Source organism: Danio aesculapii, chromosome 20 (assembly GCF_903798145.1).
Source record: "Danio aesculapii chromosome 20, fDanAes4.1, whole genome shotgun sequence".
Classification (NCBI taxonomy): domain Eukaryota; kingdom Metazoa; phylum Chordata; class Actinopteri; order Cypriniformes; family Danionidae; genus Danio; species Danio aesculapii.
The window spans coordinates 43,202,183-43,213,457 of NC_079454.1; positions in this window are offsets into that span (position 1 = coordinate 43,202,183).

The following is an 11,275-nucleotide window of genomic DNA, read 5'->3' on the forward strand; positions in this document are numbered from 1 at the left end:
TCGGAGATGCTCGAGAAGCCCATAATTAGCTCGTTAGTGCTGGTATTTGTATTAATTAACATCTACCTATCATCCAAACCCCGTTAAGTATGCTGATGTCGCACGGACACGTGGATTTTGGCCTCTGTGGGCAGCAGAGACTTTTTTTTCTTGAGGAATACATTACAGTTGCCGAGGACTCGGTATTCATCAGCGTCAAGTCAGACAGGTCATTCATTCTGCCGCTATGAAAGGCATCATTATATGCCCCTAAATACAGCATTTGAAAAACATTTCTCACATTTTAGCTTTGGGATCATCTGAGAATCTGTTCATTGACGTACCGATATCGCTATCCTGGCCCTGTCTTAATTAACCATCTAGACATATCTCCTAATTAAGACCCTTTTCAAGCCTTTTCAATGTCCTTCCAGAAGAATAGTCTTGTTTTTTTTTCTTAGCCAGCATTTTTCCTGCCTCCTCCAAAGACTTTAATTGAATGCTCATATAGTGCGTTTGCTGTAGGTGAGCAGGACGGGACAAAAGGCAGGGCAGGAGACGGGATGAAAAGGATTTCGCCAGCTCGAGGATCCTTTCTACAAGCGCGCTCATTAACCGATGAAAGATCTGCGCTCTACATATTCCTCAAATTTACGCCGCAACAGGTGCAAATCAAAAAAATTATTGTGTCTTGGTGAGCTGACTCTTCCCCCCCTGTTTGTTGGTGCAACACTCTTCAATGTGCTGTTTTTTTACTGCAAATGTTTGCGTGCGCTTGAAGGGTACGTCTTTGTGTTTGCGCAGAGCACGATTTGGAGATTTCATCGTGAAAAGAGACCGCTGTGCCGTCTGCATGTACATCAGAGTAACCATGCTTTCAGTATTTTTGAATGAAAGTTGAATTTTTTTTTGTACAATGGAGTGAGGAGACTCGTGGCTGCTTATGAAGCCTGAGAATATTCTATTAAAGGTCTGCTGGTTTTCATGCAACAAAGCGTTAATGAAGGATGGACAAAAGTAAGCCAGTCACGATGTCTATTTTTTGTGGTTTATTATATTGCATCAAAATTTATTGCAATAAACGATATAATTGTCATTTTAAGACCATTTTATGCCACTCATTATATAATGCCAGAATGACAATGTACAGTGCATCCGGAAAGTATTCATAACGCTTCACTTTTTCCACATTTTTATATTATAGCCTTATTCTAAAATAGATTAAATTCATTTATTTCCTCAAAATTCCACACACAATACCCCATAATGACAATGTGAAAAAAGATTTTTTTAAATTGTTGCAAATTTATAAAAAACAAAAACCCTGAAAAATCACATGTACATAAGTACTCACAGCTTTTGCTCAATACTATGTTGCTGTACCTTTGGCAGCAATTACAGCCTCAAGTCTTTTGGAATATGATGCCACAAGCGTGGCACACCTGTATTTGGGAATTCAAGCTGAATACCATCTTACAAAAGAACTGCTAAAATAATATGTACTGTCATCATGGCAAAATCGACAGAAATTAGTTATTAAAACTTTTAGGTTTTTATCATTTGTTGAAAAATCTCATCTCAAGCCTCGCTTGAGAAATATTTAGAAAAAATATGTAATTTAATTGATCTGTTATGGAAAAAAACTTATGAAATAACAAATATACAATGAAAAAATAATGCTTCATTTTTAATTAACCCTATTTTTCGCCGTTATATGCCCCTAAAATTGAGATATCTTTTGTATGCATTGTTTTGCATGTGTTTTTCTGTGGTAATTTAATTTCTCTTACTATCTTTCTATTCGATTTCTATTGTTCTGTGGTAATTTCTTATCACTGTAAGAATTGTTGCAGCCTTAAATTTCTAAGTTCAATCAAATTAAGTCTTTTCAACTTACTGTACATCTATTAAACTGATCTAGGTTTAAAACATAAAATAAAATTTGAATAACCTAAAAAATAGTTGAAACCTGGTTAAAAAAGCAAACAAACAGTAACACAAAAGCATATCTTGACAAGAATTTTTGATTGCATTTATTTGTTAATAGTGTAGTCAAATTAATTTATGATTAATTTGGGATAAATTGCATTAATCACTATACATCCTATAATTAATTAGATTTTTTTTTAAATATCAAAAGCTACAATGTAGTATAGTTTAGTTAAATAAATTATTAAATAAATAAAAATGACCAGCTATAGCTACATTACGTCTTCATATTGCAGGAATATCATTTCATAAAATAAAATTGTATATGAAAGTCAAGTCTGACAAGACCTTAACATATTTAAAATATGGCTGTGGATTTAACATATTAATTTAATTAATCAGTGATGGATAAATAAATATACAGAATAACAAATATACAAACAAAAATCTCCAGTAATTTTTCTCTTTAGTCGATATTTATTCGAATTAATGTGATTCGTTGGATTAATAAATCACTACATAATAAAAAATGCAGGGTCATTTAAACTCAAATTGGGTAAAATATGGACTAACCCAAACATTGGGTTAAATCTGGTCCTATTAATTTAATTAGAAAATTAACCCAGCAGTTGGGTTAGTCCCTATTACACCCAGAACTGAGTTGGAATAACCTGGTATTTATTTAGAGTGTATACATCCTATAATTAATACAATTTTATTTTAAATTCCAAGAGCTATAATTTAGAATAGTATAGATATTAAATAAATAAAAAATGACCTCTAATAGCTATGTTACATCTCCATAATGCTGTAATATAATTTCATAAGTTAAAACAATACATGAAAGTCAAGTCTGACAAGATATTAAAATGTTTAAATTACAGCTGTCGATTTAAAACATTCATTTAATTAATCAGTGATGGATAAATAACAAATATACAATACAAATTAAGCCTATTTAGTGCCATTTTTTAAATCTCCAGTCATTTTTGTCTTTAATAATTTCTTTATTTTAATAAATAAGTGATTAATTGCATTTATTAGTCACTATACATCCCATAATTGATTAGATTTTTTTAAATATCAAGAGCTACAGTAAAGTTGTCACAGAAAGGGGACGAGACCAGAGCTGTGAGTATGAATAGCAGTTTATTAGAGTTTATGAGGAATGTAGTGAACAGGTATAATCTTTATCTTGTGTAGATGAGCAGTGGACCAGATGATGGGATGGAACCGGAGACTGGTGAAGAACATTAAACACGGAGGAAGTCGGGAAACACACAAGCAGGAGGGTTTCGAAAAGATTCAATTCCTTGATTATTCCTCTTGGTGTAAGTGATTTTAATTTATGAATCCAGAACGCTTTTCGCTTTTAAAGCCTATATATTGCAGTTCAAGATATTAATGCAAAAAAAAACTCCAGTCATTTTTTCTCTTAAGTCATTTCTTTATTCGAATTCAAATTCATATGTGATTAATTGTGATCATATGTGATTTAATAAATCACTACATCCTATAATTAATTATATTTTTGTAATCAAGAGCTAAAGTATAGTTATTAAATGAATAAAAATGACCAGCTATAGCTACATTACATCTTCATATTGCAGGAATATCATTTCATAAAATAAAACAATACATGAAAGTCAAGTCTGAACACAGCTTAAAATATTTAAATTATGGCTGTGGATTTAACACATTCATTTAATTAATCAGTGGTGGATAAATACACAAAATAACAAATATGCAATAAAGATAATGCTAACATATTTTTTATGAAGCCTATATATTGCGGTTTAATAGTTAAAAAATATTATAGCATAGTTATTAAATAATAAAAATGACCAGCTATAGCTACATTACATCTTCATAATGAATTGGAATCAAATCTTAATCATCCATAGATTAAATAAATTAAAATAACCAGCCACAGCTACACTATGTCATGATAACCAGCGACCAGCCTGTGCAGATCGCTGAAGAACTACTCTGCCACTTTAAAGAACTACATATCCAGTCATGCACCACAGACATGTTCCTCATTCAGTTGATTATACACACACAGTTGAGAGCTGCTCGTGAACTGATTAGATGGACTTTATAAACAGTACACACACACACACTTCATTTCTAAGTTTTGTTATCTGTTTCTGTAACTTTATAACACGGTTTTCTTGCCGTGTTTGACCCTCGCTTTGTTTTTTTGTTTATTCTGTCTGCTGCCTGCCTTTTGACCATTCTTCTGTTTATGACCACAACTCTGGATTACCTATATGTACCTGTTTGACCCTGTTGACCATTACTTGCCTGACTATTCTCATAATAAATCTGCATTTGGTACCTTAACTTAGTTGTCAGCATCCCCTCACATTACACACTACATCAGTTTGGAAAAATGTAATCAGTTATGCACAAATTTATGAAATAACAAATATACAATAAAAATTTTTAAAAAAATTCTATACATATTTAATCAAGCCTATATATGTTAGTTAAAGATATTGGAGCAAAAAGAATCTAATTTCCAGTAATTCTTATTCAAATTAATGTAATAAATTTATGAGTAACTAATAATCAATACCTCCCATAATTAACTGGATTAAAATTTTAATCATCCATAGTTGAAATAACTAAAAATAACCAGCTACAGCTACACTACATTAGTTTTGATACATTTCATTAATTATGGATAAATCAGGTATGGATACATTTATGAAATAACAAATATAGGGGGCTAATAATTCTGACTTCAACTGTATATGTCTCCGACACCGCCTGTAGTCCTAAGAAATTAAGAGTGTGATGTAATTGATGTGTTTTATGTCGTAGAATAAAATGTGAAAGTATCTTGAGTTTGTGTTAGCCACAAACCTTATTTAAGCGATTTAACTAAAATCCCATTTAAAAAAACCCTATTGACTTTAGGACGAGGGAACCAGGACTGCTAAAATGCTAACTCACTTCCGGGTTTTTTTCATACAAATTGACGTCATAGATCCTCCACTCTATGACTATGAAATCAATTTGTATGCAAAAACCGGAAGCGAGTTAGCATTTTAGCAGTTCCAGTTCCCTTGTCCCAAATCAATGGGTTTTTTCAATGGGATTTTAGTTATATCGCTTAAATAAGGTTCGTGGCTAACACACTACATCAGTTTTAAAAAATTTCATCAGTTATGGATAAATTTATGAAATAACAAATATACAATAAAAATAACACATTTTTTATCTATACATTTTTTAATCAAGCCTATGTATGTTTAAGATATTGGTGAACAAAAAAAAAATTCCAGTAATTCTCATTTAAATCAATGTAATAAATGTATGATAAGCTAATAATAATTAATATCTCTCATAATTAATTGGATTCAAATTGTAATCATCCATAGTGGAAATAACTAATAATGTGCAGCTACACTACATTAGTTTTTAATCCGTATGACAGAGGAGACACTAGACAAGAAACTCAAGGGAATTGAGAGATGAATGAAAACGTGAAGTTATTAATATTTTATTTAAAGAAACTTTCTTATTGCATGACTAAAGAACTGAAGGAGAACATTCACATAAGACTACACGATTGTCATTGAAGTATGTGGCACATTCTGCAGGTGCACACATTTTTGTTTCTCCTCGCAAAATGTTGAAATGTTTCATCTCAGCTGAAAGAACTTGACAAGAAAGTTCCTCTTCAGAATGCTTTTGCTTTCACGCAGGCATTGAACACTGTTGCATCAAGGCCGAACAGAGGGGAAAAAAAGGAAAATCGGTGCTCTTAGAGAGGCTCCAAATGCTTTGTTTAATTACATGACATATATAAAAGCAGACTCAGTGTTTTGGGCTTGCATATATTGTTAAACGGCATCAATGTAGATCCCGGCAGATCCGTCAGTGGTCAGGGTAAAGTGCTAGAAAGCAGTGAATGTACAGCCGCATTAAAAGAATTTCTTTGTTTACATGGGTGTGAATCAATATAGACAAAAAGTAGAGATGCTGATGAAAATTCTTATATTTTTCTTTTTTGCTGGCATGTTAGAATGTTTCATAGTTTCTTTTTGATATAAAAAAAAAAGGTATTGATTATCATTCACACACAGTCTTGCCACAACATGAATTCAATTCAACTGAAGTTTTTTTGTACAGAGCTTTTTACAATAATTATTGTTTCAAAGCAGCTTCACTAAAGGTGCACATTATTGCATTACAATCAAATTAAGTTAAAGTTACAATCAAATATAAGTTATAATAAACAGGCATCATTAACCTGTAATTGTATAGCATAAACAGTTGAAGTCAGAATTATTAGCCCCCCATTGCATTTTTTTCTTTTTTAAATATTTCCCAAATGATGTTTAACAGTGCAAGGAAATTTTCACAGTATGTCTGATAATATTTTTTCTTCTGGAGAAAATCTTATTTGTTTTATTTGGCTAGAATAAAAGCAGTTTTGAATTTTTTAAACACCATTTTAAGGTCAAAATTATTAGCCCCTTTAAGCTGTATATTTTTTCGATAGTCTACAGAACAAACCATCGTTATACAATAACTTGCCTAATTACCCTGACCTGCCTAGTAAATGTAATTAACCTAGTTAAGCCTTTAAATGTCACTTTAAGCTGTATAGAAGTGTCTTGAAAAATATCTAGTCAAATATTATTTACTGTCATCATGGCAGAGCTAAAATAAATCAGTTATTAGAGATGAGTTATTAAAACTATTATGTTTAGAAATGTGTTGAACAAAATCTGCTCTCTGTTAAACAGAAATTGGGGAAAAAATAAACTGGGGGGTTAATAATCCTGACTTCAACTGTAGGTGATGTCTTTGTGTACATGTTTAATGAAGTGTAGTCATGTATTAAGCGTATGTGTTGTCCTCGAAGTCCTCGATGGTTGGCATTCATCTCTTCACATCTCTTCAATGGTGCTGCACAATATCTGTAGGCCTCGGGATGGGCATCCCCAGGGGGAAATAGAAAACAACGAAAACAATAAGCATAGCTGCTGTTTAATCATATTTGAGCAAGAGATATTAAATGTCAATGTGAAAATGAAGCACTATAAATGAAAATAGGAGATGTATAGCCAAACATAAAAACAAACGTATAAAGCCTATAAGTATTTCTAACAAAATATCTGGTGCCTTAAGATCGGAAAAATGTGTCCAACAGGAGGTTGTCAAGCCCGCTCACCTACGTGGAGCACACTCATGCATAATACAATTATGTGATGCGTTGCATGTATGCTTTACTAAAAAGATAGGTCTTTAATCTAGTTTTGAACTGTGAGAGTGTTTCTGAGCCTCGGACATTATCAGGAAGGCTATTCCAGAGTTTAGGAGCCATAAATGAGAAGGCTCAACGTCCTTTAGTAGACCTGAGTTTTGAGATCTTGAGAATGATTTGACAACGTATTAAAAGGCCCCAAAATATGTATTAATTGCTATTTTAAATCGTTTTACTCTTGCCGTTATCCTTTAAGAATTTATAAATTATTTAAGTATTATATACAGTTTAGTATATTTTTTTCATTCTGTTGTGTGTTTTAATAAATACTAGTGGTGGGCCGTTATTGGCGTTAACGTGCTGCATTAAAGGGAGACTCTTAAAAAAAATATCGCCGTTAATCTAGTTTCAAAGAGCTGGGTCTATTCTACGCAAGCTGTGATGACTTTGACCTTGATATTTTGGCGCGGATGTATACCTGACCAGTGAGCTGTCTGACAAAAAAGGGCCCTTCTGAATCAAATCAGCAGGATGCCCTTCTGGATCTTTTACTTACTTCGAAGACACTACTGACTACGTTTACATCATACCTCCCAACACTCCCATTTTTCCCGGGAGTCTCCTGTATTTCAGACAAATCTCCCGCAACCATCTCATTTTGTTATGAAGCATTCGGATTTATACCTTCCAATCTGTCTCAGCATGGATCAACGTTTATCCTTTTCTTATCATCCTGTTTCTCATTGTGTAACCAAAATAAGCAATGATATTAAGAAAACAAAACAACCCTGCTGACTGTCTTAGAAAAGACATTCACTATGAACAGGAAAACTTATAAAAGAATATGTAAAACTAGGTGAGACTGGACAGAGAAATTTAAGAATAAATTTGTGTGAGTTCAACACCTAAAGCAGCTTTATTATGAGCTGTCACAATATTCATACTGTATCTATGGTACAATAATGCTTATTGTCCTGGGCGAATGATTTGTCTCTGTCGTATGAATATTGTCACTAACCTCTGGAACGAGTGTTAAATCATTACAGATTGTCTAAGTGAAATATCAAACTTTACAGAAGTTAATAATGATGAGTGAATCTGATGAAAAGATGATGCAGACCATGAGATGAGCTTTAAATAGATGGGTTATCTGGCTCTGTTTGCAATGGTTAATGATGACTTCTTTTCCTGATTTAGATTACTCTCTGGAATAATAACTAAAAAAAGGGTTTATTAGCTTATAGCTGTGAAATTGAAGACTGCCATCCATATTAGGTTACAAACACATGTCTAAATTCACTGAGAGTTCAAAGGTTAATTACAGTTGACTCTTTGCTATCTGAATATTAAAGGTAAATATTTTAGACTTGATGGTATTTAAACAGTGACATTGGCTATAAGTCACTAACCACAATAGTTCAGAAAGCATCCTCACTCTAGCGTAGGAAAAATAAGCAGAGAATTGAGTTGAAGTAATGTTTGTTAAAGCCAAATGCAGCAGTAAATCACTCTCTGTGTGTGTATGTGTGTGTTCTCAATCGCAGAGGAACATAATTGTTTGGATGTCGCGTAAAGCAGAGATATAAAGTTGAATGAAAATGTTTGAATCTAAATGTTAAATAGCTGATGTAAGAATTCAGTATTTATTCTGCTGCTGTGAAAATGAACATTAAATTAGAAAAAGGCACCATGAGCTTTAAAAGAATTTTGAAGCAGTCAAGTTAATATTAATGTTGTGAATACTGACAGTGCTGTTTGAAAATGTTTCTCACTTATGTTTTCCAGAAACTTAGACTGTCTTTGAATGAAAATTTAGTAATCCATATCCAAGCGAGAGTCTTGATTATATGTGGTAATAGAACATATGGATGTGTTAAATCAGTCTGTTCTTGTTCAATTGGTAATGCTTTCAAACAGGTTTTACTGTCAAATATGAAAGATTTTCAAATAATCAAAAGTTTGAGCAGATAGATAACCTGTGAGCATTTATAATTGACCAGACAGTAAGAATCAAATGAATTTTATACCAGATCATATTGTCTCTTTCTGATTATGTTGAATGGTTTAGTCAGAGTAAAGTAAAATGATACAATACTACAAGTTGAGAAGATAATTATAAGGTTTAGTCTCATTTCTGTTAAACGATGATTGAGTTACTTATGTTTGATCTTTGTTGAATTAGACTAAAACTGTGTTAAACCCCTAAAAAGTGGGAACAAAAGAAATGGATTCACAATCCCTCTGCTTGCATGATAATGAATTGGTTTAATAGTTTTGTAAAAACCATTACATCTTTCTTGGTCTTTAAGAAGTTATATCTTTATCTAGTCTCTTTGAGGTGGCTGAGGGTCTGGCTCATTGTCAGGAGTGCAATAACAGTGTTTATTCATTTAGCCCGGCTTCCAGAGAGTGGATTTGATATTAGTTAACTGTTGATAATAGTTGATATTTGTTAACTGTGAAGGTGAATTTGGCTCACTGTAGCCAAGCCAAGGGTGCTTGCACACTTCCCACTAATGATACAGAGGAATGTGTTGCACTACAATCCAGTCATTATTTGAGTGAAAAGATATTTTGTTAAGTGGACTTGACTGCCATGGAGTTCAGCAAGGTGATAATTAAACATGGTAATGGTGCTCATTTGGACTATTGTGCTGTTGTCATGTTTAATTTTTGGTAGTGTAAAAATGTTTCATTATCCTAAACTGAAGTTACAGAACATGCTGACGAATGTTTTGAGACTGGTGAAGATAAAGATGTTTTTGGAAGTCATGAATTTAAATCCTGTTGTGGCTTTGGTCGAGTGGATGACTTTTTGTGTCTGATCAGAGGAACTCTGAGTCTTAGAATTAGACTGGATGTTTAGATTTAGAGTTGGAGCAAGTTGTAGATGCATCAGAGGATGTATCGATGAAAGTTAGGAAGTATGCGTTGTTTGCTTCTGGAGGACCATTAGGGCTTCTGCTTGCAGGACCCTTAATCCCAGCAATGATGAGAAACGTTTGCTGACACTGACGAACCGTCTTCAAAGCTGGATGGCTTGATGACTACATGGACTCCTGTTGTGAGTGGAGGGTGGAAGAGCCCTTAGCTTGGGGACCGGAATTTTTAGGCTCCGGCTTGTCCAAGAAGGGGCGAAGAAACTCTGTGACCTTATTAAGGGAGCATGAGTCATTACTTCCACTCTCTATAGTGACCTCACTGGTTGACCGGAAGCGGAGTTTTCCACGTCGGTCATAAAGGGGGGACTGAAGCATTCGGATTTATACCTTCCAATCCATCTTGAGTGGAATTGAGCAGCCTAGGAACTCATTTTCGAGTGTTGAAGCTAGCTTCTGCTGATGAAACTGCAAACTATCTTCAGTAAACTTTATTTATTTATTTGAATCTCTGACTCCGGCTCGTCTTCATCTGACAGACTGGTCATTCTTTGGGTGAAAACTGTACTTAATCCCAACAGTTATTTCTCCCGGAAAACTTCCGTAATTTCAACCCCCCCCCCCTCCCCTTTTTTTTTTTTTTGTTACAGTTTGTAACATCCCCAGGTCGCCAACTTTGGTACAGTATCCGATTGCAGCGGCTGCCCAAAACCCTGTGCATAATACTAACACATCAGTACAGTTACTATCCTCTCCCGGTTCTCAACAGTGTTATTCAGAGACCTCATCACCGAACACACCCTCCCGTTCCCCCCGGTCTCCCAAATTTTCTGAGACAATGCTGGCAAGTATGGTTTACATGGACATCTGTAATCTAGTTATTTGCCTTAATAGACAATAATATAATAAAGGTGTTTACGTTAAGTGCTTTCATGTAAGAGTTTCCTGTAATTTTGGGTGACTAACTGCAGTTCAGCAGTTTCACATTCACTTGTGAACATTTCATTCATGCCCCCCGTTACAAACTGGGGTATTAGACTTAATTCCATTTCTGTTTAGTTCAGTTATGACTTTAGTCGCATTAAGGTAATCAAAAATTGCTGTTTCGAGCTTATATAGGCCTACAATTCAAAATTCATGTTTAAGTGAATAAACAGTTAGTAAACACAAGTACATCTTATTAAACATAATTTATTTTCATCACCAATTATCATAGTAGAACAGTTTCTCAAGCAGATGAGCACCTGGTCTAATGCACCACCTG